The sequence below is a fragment of the Dermochelys coriacea genome, chromosome 9 (genome assembly GCF_009764565.3).
Source record: "Dermochelys coriacea isolate rDerCor1 chromosome 9, rDerCor1.pri.v4, whole genome shotgun sequence".
Classification (NCBI taxonomy): domain Eukaryota; kingdom Metazoa; phylum Chordata; order Testudines; family Dermochelyidae; genus Dermochelys; species Dermochelys coriacea.
The window spans coordinates 16,515,397-16,526,925 of NC_050076.1; positions in this window are offsets into that span (position 1 = coordinate 16,515,397).

Below are 11,529 nucleotides of genomic sequence, written 5' to 3' on the forward strand. Positions count from 1 at the left end.
GATCATACCACACGATCCATTGTCTACAGCCAAGCTCTACAATACAACCGCATTTGCTCCAACCCCTCAGACAGAGACAAACACCTACAAGATCTCTATCATGCATTCCTATAACTACAATACCCACCTGCTGAAGTGAAGAAACAGATTGACAGAGCCAGAAGAGTACCCAGAAGTCACCTACTACAGGACAGGCCCAACAAAGAAAATAACAGAACGCCATTAGCCATCACCTTCAGCCCCCAACTAAAACCTCTCCAACGCATCATCAAGGAACTACACCCATCCTGAAGGATGACCCATCACTCTCATAGATCATGGGAGACAGGCCAGTCCTTGCTTACAGACAGCCCCCCAATCTGAAGCAAATACTCACCAGCAACCACACACCACACAACAGAACCACTAAGCCAGGAACCTATCCTTGCAACAAAGCCCGTTGGCCAACTCTGCCCACATATCTATTCAGGGGACACCATCATAGGGCCTAATCACATCAGCCACACTATCAGAGGCTCGTTCACCTGTGCATCTACCAATGTGATATATGCCATCATGTGCCAGTAATGCCCCTCTGCCATGTACATTGGTCAAACTGGACAGTCTCTACGTAAAAGAATAAATGGACACAAATCAGACGTCAAGAATTATAACATTCAAAAACCAATTGGAGAACACTTCAATCTCTCCGATCACTCAATTACAGACCTGAGGGTGGCTATCCTTCAACAAAAAAATTTCAAAAACAGACTCCAACGAGAGACTGCGGAATTGGAATTAATTTGCTAACTGGATACCATTAACTTAGGTTTGAATAAAGACTGGGAGTGGATGGGTCATTACACAAAGTAAAACTATTTCCCCATGTTTATTCCCCATGAGGCATCCAGGACTTCCAGGTTTAAGGATCTTGGGTAGCAGATAGAATATCCCTGGTCGGGGTTGTAGAGGTGTGTCTGTGCGGATTTGTTCTTGTGCTTTTTCAGGGAGTTTCTTGAGCTGATGGTGTAGTTTCTTTTGGTAACCCTCAGTGGGATCAGAGGGTAATGGCTTGTAGCAAGTGGTGTTGGAGCGCTGCCTAGAAGCCTCTTGTTCATATTCCGAACTATCATGATGACGACAGCACCTCCTTTGTCAGCCTTTTTGATTATGATGTCAGAGTTGTTTCTGAGGTTGTGGATGGCATTGTGTTCTGCACAGCTGAGGTTATGGGGCAAGTGATGCTGCTTTTCCACAATTTCAGCCAGTGCACGTTGGCGGAAGCACTCTATGTAGAAGTCCAGTCTGTTGTTTCGACCTTCAGGAGGAGTCCTCCCAGAATCCTTCATTTTATAGTCTTGGTAAGAAGGTCTCTGTGGGTTAGTATGTTGGTCAGAGGTGTGTTGGAAATATTCCTTGAGTCAGAGACATCGAAAATAGGATTCTAGGTCACCACAGAACTGTATCATGTTCATGGGAGCGGAGGGTCAGAAGGAGAGGCTCCGAGATAGGACAGATTCTTCTGCTGGGCTAAGAGTATAGTTGGATAGATTAACAATATTGCTGGCTGGGTTAAGGGAACCATTGTTATGGCCCCTGTGGCATGTAGTAGTTTAGATAGTTTAGTGTCCTTTTTCTTTTGTAGAGAAGCAAAGTGTGTTTTGTAAATGGCTTGTCTAGTTTTTGTAAAGTCCAGCCACGAGGAAGTTTGTGTGGAAGGTTGTTTTTTTTATGAGAGTATCCATTTTTGAGAGCTCATTCTTAATCTTTCCCTGTTTGCTATATAGGATGTTGATCAGGTGGTTCCGCAGTTTCTTTGAGAGTGTGTGGCACAAGCTGTCAGCGTAGTCTGTGTGGTAAGGATTTTTTACCTTCAGTCCTTTTGGTATGATGTCCATCTGTTTGCATTTGGAAAGGAAGATTATGTCTGTCTGTATCTGTACGAGTTTTTTCATGAAGTTGATAGATTTCCACTCCATACGGCTAAATTCAGTGCCTTGAATAATGACAGGTTTCAGAGTAGCAGCCGTGTAGTCTGTATCCGCAAAAAGAAAAGGAGTACTTGTGGAGCCTTAGATACTAATAAATTTATTTGAGCATAAGCTTTCGTGAGCTATAGGTCACTTCATCAGATGCATTCAGTGGAAAATACAGTGGGGAGATTTATATACATAGAGAACATGAAACAATGGGTGTTACTATACACACTGTAACAAGAGTGATCTGGTAAGGTGAGCTATTACCAGCAGGAGAGGGGAGAAAAAACAAAACAAAACACCTTTTATAGTAATAATCAAGGTGCCACTTCCAGCAGTTGACAAGAACCTGTGAGGAACAGTGTGGGGCGGGGGGGGGAATAAACATGGGGAAATAGTCCATACGAGAGCTATTGGTGTTCTGTGTGCAAGCAGAAAGAGAGAGAGACAGAGAGAGAGATCCAAGGCAGTGCAACATTCTGGTTTGATTACTTCCTCGACACGCACACATTCCTTTCTCCAAAAGCACTTCCTGAAAGAAAAGATCTTAAAGTTCCTAGACTAGACATGTCCCTATGCATGATCAGATTACAATGTCCCTTACTGGAAAGCTATTCATCTTAATTCTTGGTTCATAAGGTGATGGTGTATCCCCTGCTGCCTGTCCTGCACCAATATTATTTCCTATCTCTCTTAGCACAATAATCGGATGTGGCAGTTCAGGACTATGCTGCTTGTAGCCATCTGCATGGAACATGGAAGGAGGAGTCCAAGATGCAGAGGGAAGAGGAATCAGGAAGTCTACATGCTGAACACTGGGAATGTTAAATTGCAGTTGGAGCAGCTTTATACTAAGCTGCTTTAATAAAGAGCCAGGTTTATCTAATAAGAATGGAGTCCCCTCATGTAATTATCCAGGACATGGTACAAGAAACACTGTCTTCACCCCGATTTCAATTCCAAGATCTGTTTTCCGCTTTCTGCCTATAACTCTTCAACCTGCCCTCTTGTCCCCAACCCTTTTGTGCTTCATGTCATCGACAGCTCCCTGTGCCAGTCCCAGTCTCTCCCTTATCTTTAACAACCACTCTCTCCTAGGGATCATTTCTCTCTGCCTTCAAGCATACACTTATATCCATTATCTTGAAATCCTTGCCCAACCTCTCTTACTGCCCATCCTTTCTCTCTGCTGGCCTGTGGCTCCAGGATTTCCAAAGATCAGGGTTTGGTAACACTGGGTTAGTATTCTTCTGTGGTCTTTGAGGAAAAAATGAGTAATACCTAACTCAAAGGACTGTCCATTACTATCTTGGATCATTGAGCTGTTAGAATGCATGAAAGATTAACAAATTCATGACACAAGTCCGCTCTCTCTCTGCATGACTGAGGTGTGCCTTTCATCAGTACATTCTTGTCAGGGAAGCTACGCCACTGCCAGGCCTGATTCTTATTTACAGTAAAGGCCCTTTTAAGCCACATTGGTGGTGCAAAGAAGGGTGTAAATAACATCCAGAGCAGTGTAAAGGGAACTTGGTGAAAGTGAAAATCAGGCTCAACCATATCTTTAGTAGGAGACAGAGAAAGTAGTTTTAATTATATTGGCTCATTATTTTTTAATTTCAATATTTTAAAGCTGAGTTATAAGTAAAGAGTGACAGCAAATTGTATCCATTGTACATTGTATTCATTGTAAATATTTCTAATTGTGTCTACTGTGAAATGCAAGATAATGAGTTAGTGAATGAGGAAATAAAGTATATTCACATGTATTAGTATGAATAAGTGGTGATGTGGCTATTTTTGCCATTTAACTAGTTTTAATATTCAGATAATTGCAAGGCAATGAAGCCTTTCAGTACAAGCAGTTTAGCTATAATAGTTCTGGAATTGTAAATAAAATTGAGTAAAATTCAGTAACTAGAAAAATATAAGAGCAAGACCGTGATTCCCTTATTTGCATGGAGTCAACAGGACTATCCATGGAGTCAGGCTCACTAAACATGAGCCAATGGTATTTTGGTCTGACCTGAATTGTTTAATTTCCAAATTTTGGGGCATCCTGGACCATTACATTCAGAAAAAGCTCAGACCGAGCAGCTACCTGAAAAACTGTCTTTGGAGGCAGGGCAGGATTATTGTCCCCTAACTGAACATTCTCCAGTGCTCCGTTTAACCAACATTTAAATATCTCCAGTCACTCACATACCACAAGGGATGGGCCCATGATAGATTTAGCCAAGCCACATAGGCCCTGATTCAGCAAAGCTGTTAAGCATGTGCTTAACTTTAAACATGCACTAATGTGCTTTACTGAGAGAAAGCTGAACATGTCCATGCATTTATTTCTTGCAATATCTTTTTGTTACCAAGACTGCTGCCACCTAACAAGCCTGTGCCTCTTTTTTTCTGCAGATTGTTCCTGGAAAGTTACCAAAGACCATTGCTTCTGATGGAGCCAAACATTTACTACTGGGATTGCAGAAACTCTGAATTGGAATGGTGACATAGACAGTGATTATTTTTTCCTTAAGCCAAATTAACCTGAGTATAAAACAGTAGGGAGGGTAAGAAACTATAAATCGGGTTAATATAATTAATTATTTCATCAAAATAATGTGATTTATACAACTAATTATATAAGCTATATATATATCTATCTTATTGTTAGATATTTAATATTGAAATCAATGCAAGTGACAAATACTATCAAATATCACATCATGCTGTTTAGGTGCCTAAATATGCATCGACATGTCTAATTTTACACATTCAAGTCTGGAAAGTTGGCCTCAGTCCGTAAAGTCTCATTCTAAGTTGGAATAATTTAATGGCTACACAAACAGATGAATGGGAAGTTGGATTTGATTGGTATTAGCAGTGGCTACCTTCACAGCTACTTCTCACAGCTTCCCTGCAACATAATTAAATATTCGTAACTTTGTTCATAAAATGAAGTTAAGTGACAAGCCCATGGTCACAGAAAGAGTTAGTGTCAGGGCTCAGTAGTTACTAGAGGCTCCCAGTTCTCTGCTCTGACAATTAGATCACAGCCTTCCTGTCTTGATTTGTTGAATGAAAACCCATTCCTTCTTTAAAATGACATTTTGCAGTCCATTAATACCAAACACTGACCTGCCATTTTCTAAACAAATATGTGGCCTTTGTAGTCAAAAAGATATTGCTGTGGGAACTGTTACCTGCTGAAAATAACAGAACTTTTTAATGTTCCGATTTAGTAGTGGTCACCCACAACACCACCTGGCTGCTTAGATGCCTCTCTAGTGCCTCCACAATCTACCAAGCACTAGAGCTGTCCCTTGGGCAGGGCGAATCGAGGTGATCACCCTTGGCCCCGCGCTTCAATAAAATCGGGACTGTCCTGATATTTAGCCCTTTGTCCTGACCGATGTACAATCGGGATGCCATTTGTCCTGATATGCATGTGAGGAGGTGAGTGGAGAGGTGAGACAGGAGGCGGGCAGGCCAGTGGGCTGAGGAGGCGAATGGGGAGGCGAGGAGCAGGTGGGAGTTGGGGAAGGAGTCAGGCAGGCGGACGGACAGCAAGGAGGAGAGTGGTAGTCAGGGGGATGGGAAGGGTGGGCTGGACGGACAGCAAGGAGACTAGCACGGAGGCTGATTTGTCCCAGGCCCCACTAGCAACAGCCCTGCCACGCACAATAAGAATTTGCATGAATAGAACATCATGGCTAAGGGACAGCTGTTCAATCTGTTGGGTCAAAATCCATTTTTAAAACAATAGCTATAACCCATTTTACTCAGCACAGACAGCAAAAAATGAAAATTAGCATAAGCCAAATCCGGCTCTTGGCTACACCTGTAGAAATCCAAAATAACTGCATTGACTTCAATGTGTTTCTATATTTTGGATTTATATCCATGTAAATGAGAGAAGAAATTAGCATTAGGAGCTTTCCCCCTCGCCCATTGGCAAATGTGAATATATTGCAAATATTGTAAACATCACACCTTTGCATAACACAGATGGGGAGTCCGCTGAAGGGTTTTCTTGTCAGAAATCTTGCACGGTCATTCTGAATGATCATAGGTAAAATGTAAACTCTTGTTATACTTTCTCTAGTTTCAGTAGCAATAAGGCACTATGATGGACACCTGCAACACAAAGAAGCCCTATTGTCAGCCCTGTGGGCACTGGTAAGAGGAAGCAGGGGTTCCAGCAGCTAAAAAATAGCAATGCAGTAAAGGATTATTAAAGGATGTGATTACAAAAAGTTCCCTCGGAATAAGAACCAGACCATGATGTCTCATTTAATAACAAGCTTTAAAAACTCTCTGACAGCCTAAAACCAAAGAGTAAAATAATTCTAGGCAGTGTATATTGTCATGTGCTGGGATTATATATATATGCACCTAGATATTTCAAACATTTCACTAGCTATAAAGAGAGCGAGGATGGCTCAGCTATTAGGAGAGGACTTGGGAGACTGGGGTTCAAGTTCTTATACGGCCCTAGAGTTGCTGTGCAAGGCACTTGGTGTGGTATATGAAAACTGTGTCAACCTTACAAGCTATTGCTTACAGGCTAGGGGGCTCTGTAGAAAAATGTGCATTCTGGCCGGGAGCAGTCAGTCTGCACAGAGCCAGCCTAGAGCAAAGTGGGTTGAGTTGTGTGTCTCTGCCTTAGGAAGCAGTCTCCTTGTCTTTCTCTCTGTTTATGGTTCTTGTGAGTTAGGGTTCTGGATTCTAAGAAAGAAAGTAGTTTTATGTTGTATCATTCCTGAAAGATTAAAAAAAAACCATAAAATATTCAACTTCCAGAGTCTTTCACTGTAGCAGGAAAAGGCTCCGGCAGCTCCCTGTGGTGAGGAAAGGTTCTGCTGTGTGGAGCTGCCGGAGCCTTTCCCTGCTTCCTCCCCACTGCCAGAGCCTTTCACTGTAGTAGGGGGAAGGCTCCAGCAGCGGGGAGACAGTGGGATGCTATACTGCTAAAAATAGCAGTTTGGATGGGAGATGCACTGCTTGGGCATGTAGAGAGCTGTGTAGGGTACATACCCTAAGGTTGTGGCATGGCTGTACTCTATTCACCTAAACTGTCCTCACCATCTATACTGCTATTTATACCAATGCCAGCTGGGTGTGTAGTGTCTGTACTCTACATGCCACGATGAAGATACTTTGTGTGTATGCCATGAACTTAACATGTAGCCTCACTGTGCCTCATTTCTCTATCTGTAAAATGGGGATAATACTTCCGTACTTCATAGGGGTGATGTGAGGATAAATCCTTTGAAGTTTTGGAGGCACTCAGATACTATGGCAAAAGGGGCTGTCAAGGTTCCTTCCCCACTCTGAACTCTAGGGTACAATGAAAACCCTTGGATCTTAAGAACAATGAAAAAGCAATCAGGTTCTTAAAAGAAGAATTTTAATTGAAGAAAAGGTAAAAGAATCACCTCTGTAAAATCAGGATGGTAAATACCTTACAGGGTAATCAGATTCAAAGCATAGAGAATCCCTCTAGGCAAAACCTTAAGTTACAAAAAGACACGAAAACAGGAATATACATTCCATTCAGCACAGCTTATTTTATCAGCCATTTAAACAAAACAGAATCTAATGCATATCTAGCTAGATTGCTTACTGAGTTCTAAGACTCCATTCCTTTTCTGTTCCTGGCAAAAGCATCACACAGCCAGAGAGAGACTTTGTTCCCCCCCTGCAACTTTGAAAGTACCTTGTCTCCTCATTGGTCATTTTGGTCAGGTGCCAGCGAGGTTATCCTAGCTTCTTAACTCTTTACAGGTGAAAGGGTTTTTCCTCTGGCCAGGAGGGATTTTAAAGGTGTTTACCCTTCCCTTTATATTTATGACAGGAGCTATATAAGTATGATTGATAGATGATGATAAGGGACAGATTCGGTTGGCGACTCTTGTTATCTTGGTGACTCTTGTTATCATAACTTATGCCGGTGAAGTCTGAGCAAAGTTTCCCTGACATGCTGTTCCTTGTCATTCCACCTTAACACCCATCATTCAGGGAGGGAGAATTATCTTCCAGCATTAGACCTCTAACCTTCCAAATAACATCAGTCTACTGGCAAGCTTTAAACCTGAACCAGCAAAGGGGAGACTGAGAGTTATAGATCTAGGCCCCAATTCAGGAAAGTATTTAAGCTTTGTGCTTAAATTCCATTGATTTTTACGGGATTTGTGCGTGTGTGTAAGTGCTTTCCTGAATAGGGCTGCTTTCCTGAACCAGAATGCGAGCCATGTTGAGCTATACAATGAGCCATTTCTCCATATCACCTGTCAGTGACATGTTCTCCTGGTCCTGAAGGGTCAAACTGAGGAGCTGGACTTTCTTGTTAAGAAATGTCTTTCTTTGCTAAGGCTTTTTGTTCAGAGTGTATGTTTTGTTCCCCTTTTTAGAGCCACAGGAGCTGAAGTCACTGTTGACAGATCATCCTCAGAAGCTGACAGCTTGAACTGCCATGTTTTTTCACATTAAACCACAGGTTTCAGGATTCAGATATGACAGAGAGTCAGAGCATGAGGGAGAAATGAATGATACAAGTGTTGTATTCTTTAGCCAGGGAATTGTGACCAAATGCTGCTTTCAGTGATACCAATTGAAATCCAATGAGCTCAGGGAAGTTTCTCTGGATTTACAATGATGTAACAGAGGAGAATTTCCCCCTATTTCCTAAAGACAAGATTGTGAATTACCATACGTGGCCACATAGGAGTTAAGGAGCGCATTAAGATTTCCCTGCATTGCTGGCCTGAGGGGGAGGAAGTGGGGTGAAAGCAGGCTCCACGGGGCAGCTATCACCTACGTAGGTCAGGGGTCAGTAGCGAGTGAGCAAAGAGAGGTGGGCAAAAGGGGTTGACCCTGGGCTCCTCCCTCTCCAACATGCAGGCCAGCATAGCTGAGATCCACAGGGAGGTACAATAATCTGCTTTTGGTATGGGCTGGTGGCTTCCCTCTTGGACCAAGGGCAGAACTTGGGATGAGACAAAAAGTCTTGCCTAAATTTTAAAATGTTGTTGTTGACCAGCTATTTACTATGGGCCAGATTCTGCTCAGAGTTACATGGGTGCAATGGTTGTCCCATTGACTCCATAAAGGAGAGCAAAATTTGCTGTGTATATGCTTTGTGTACTTCCCCTGTCAGCCTGTTGCAGCTCCCCATTCTTAATATCACTGGCAACTGCTTTTCTCTCTGTTGTTTAAACTGTAAATATGAGTATGTCTGCAGCAGAGGTGTGGTGAACACCAAGCCTCTGCATTAAAGCATGGTTTGATTTACTGTGTGATAAATGTGCTTCCCTGGCATTTGTTGAAACAACACAGAGATTACTAATGGTCCATTAGGTTAATTTTCTATGCATTGCCCATGGATACAGTTTGAGATTCACTTAGCTAAGATTCTGATCCTGCAGTCCCTCCACACATAGTGCTGCCATGGAAGTCAATGGGAATTCTGTGCATGGGGCCTGATAACAAAGCCTATTGAAGTCAATGGGAGTCTTTCCATTGACTTCTATGAGTGTTCCATTGGGCCTATGGTGAGCTTGCAGGATTGGGCCCCTAGGATCCACTTTTCCTGAGAAAAGAGCCTGACTTCAGGTGTCTGTCAGTAAATTCAACCATTCATGACTGAATGATTAATCTGGTCAGTAAACACCCACCATCTAAACTTTGTTTTATCCGGGGAAGGCGGAACAAACTCAACAATTTAGCCAAATTCCAAGCTAAATGGAATCTCCTTGATTGTCCTGATGCAGGTAAGAATGAATACAATGTGATTGGGAAGATCTTATGTCCCTGCCACAAGACTGGTACGCACTCAGATGATGCTCAGACCAAAAGAGGATAACCAGGAGGTCAGCTGAAGTCTGAGGGTCTGAAGATGGTTTGAGTCATTCAGGACCAGGGACTGGGTCAGAAGCTTTTGTATCTCTGACTCACACACATGCATACAATAGCTTTCTTCATTTAAAAATGATTGGGACTTAGTTAAAGAATATGGAAGCCCAGACCCACTCCTTGGCAATCTGTTCTGTTTTCCTAAGGGTGCTATAGCACTTACTTTATGCTGGTGGGCAGCTGCAGTTTATCTCCTGCTGTGAGCACTAGTTCTGTTTCCTTTCATTCATACAAGGCACAGGCTGCAGTAAGCTTTCTTTTTTTTTAATGAAATCTTGTCACTTGGAGAATTTTTCCCATAGAAGAGCCAAATTCAGAGGTGATATTAAGGCGGCTCAGGAGACTCTAAGGCCACAATTCAGCACAGCATTTATGCACATGCTTAAGTCTATCTCTATTCAGCACAGCACCTAAGCACATGCTTAACTTTAAGCACATGCTCAAGTTCCACTGAAGTCAATGGGACATGCGCATGTGATGACATACTTTGCTTAGTAGGGCTGGATTGCTGAACTGGGGACTAAATGAGTTCTAGATCCTCAGAATGAAAGTTTATCAATTTACATTCATTCAGCCCTACTTAGGTCTTGTCTTCACATAAACTTGAACCCATTTAACTAAAGTGTGTTTTAAACCTGATTTAGTTAAATCAGTGAAAAACTCTGTGTGGTCTCTGTTAAATCAATTTTTAAAGTACTTAAATCAGTTTAATTTGGTAAGTAACCTAAATTGTAAGTGAACAAAGTGGTTAAGTAAACTACATTAATATGAGCCGTAGGCATGGACAAGGCCTTAGACTCACTTACACACCACTTCTGACTTTGAAACAGGGAGATGACATGAGCAGTGTGCTCATTGCTCTTTCTTGGCACTGTGAATGTATAGTATAACCAAGAATAGAGTTCTACCTTCTTACTTCTCACACAAGTCCAGAAGTACATCTATGCTATTACTCTGTGTGCCTTCTAGCATTTTATGTAAAGAATTACCAAAAACAATTTGTTATATGCAAGGAGCCAAATCCTTGGAAATACTGAGCAACTGCAAACTCCCACTGAAATCTGCTATGATTCATCTGTCTCTACACTACATCCTAGACTATGTCTCTAATAAATAATGAATTGGGCAAAAAATCCCAAAGAGAAACTTGTCTAAATGAGAGAGGTGTTCGAGCCTCACATTTTCACAATGTTTGGGATTATTTAGATTCAATACATTTGTTTGGGCCCATCTCTACTCACCGTTGAATCCAACCCAAACTTGAAAAGCTGTTAATTCCCTTGACCTGTCAACCAACCTATATATAGGTATTTTGCTCTGCCTAGTGTCTGAATACCATATAAAAAATGGTGTTTGTAAAATCCACACTTTCCAAGCACACACTGATGGAAAGAGGGAAGGATGTGGTCAAAAATAACGAATAAAAGCTAAAAATATGGACAAAACTTCAAAAGGTTCAGACTAGACTCCCTCCCCCCCTTCAAAAACAAACACACTTCAATACCTGCAGTTCTTGTGGCTGAACCTCTGACAGCTCAAAAATCAATTGGAATAGATTAACAGACAGAACTTTTCTCCTTAAGTTAAAGTTTTACTTACACATGCACCCAGTGCAAAGATTTCTTTTTTCTTCTTTACAAAGTACATTTTATGCCCATGTGAAAGG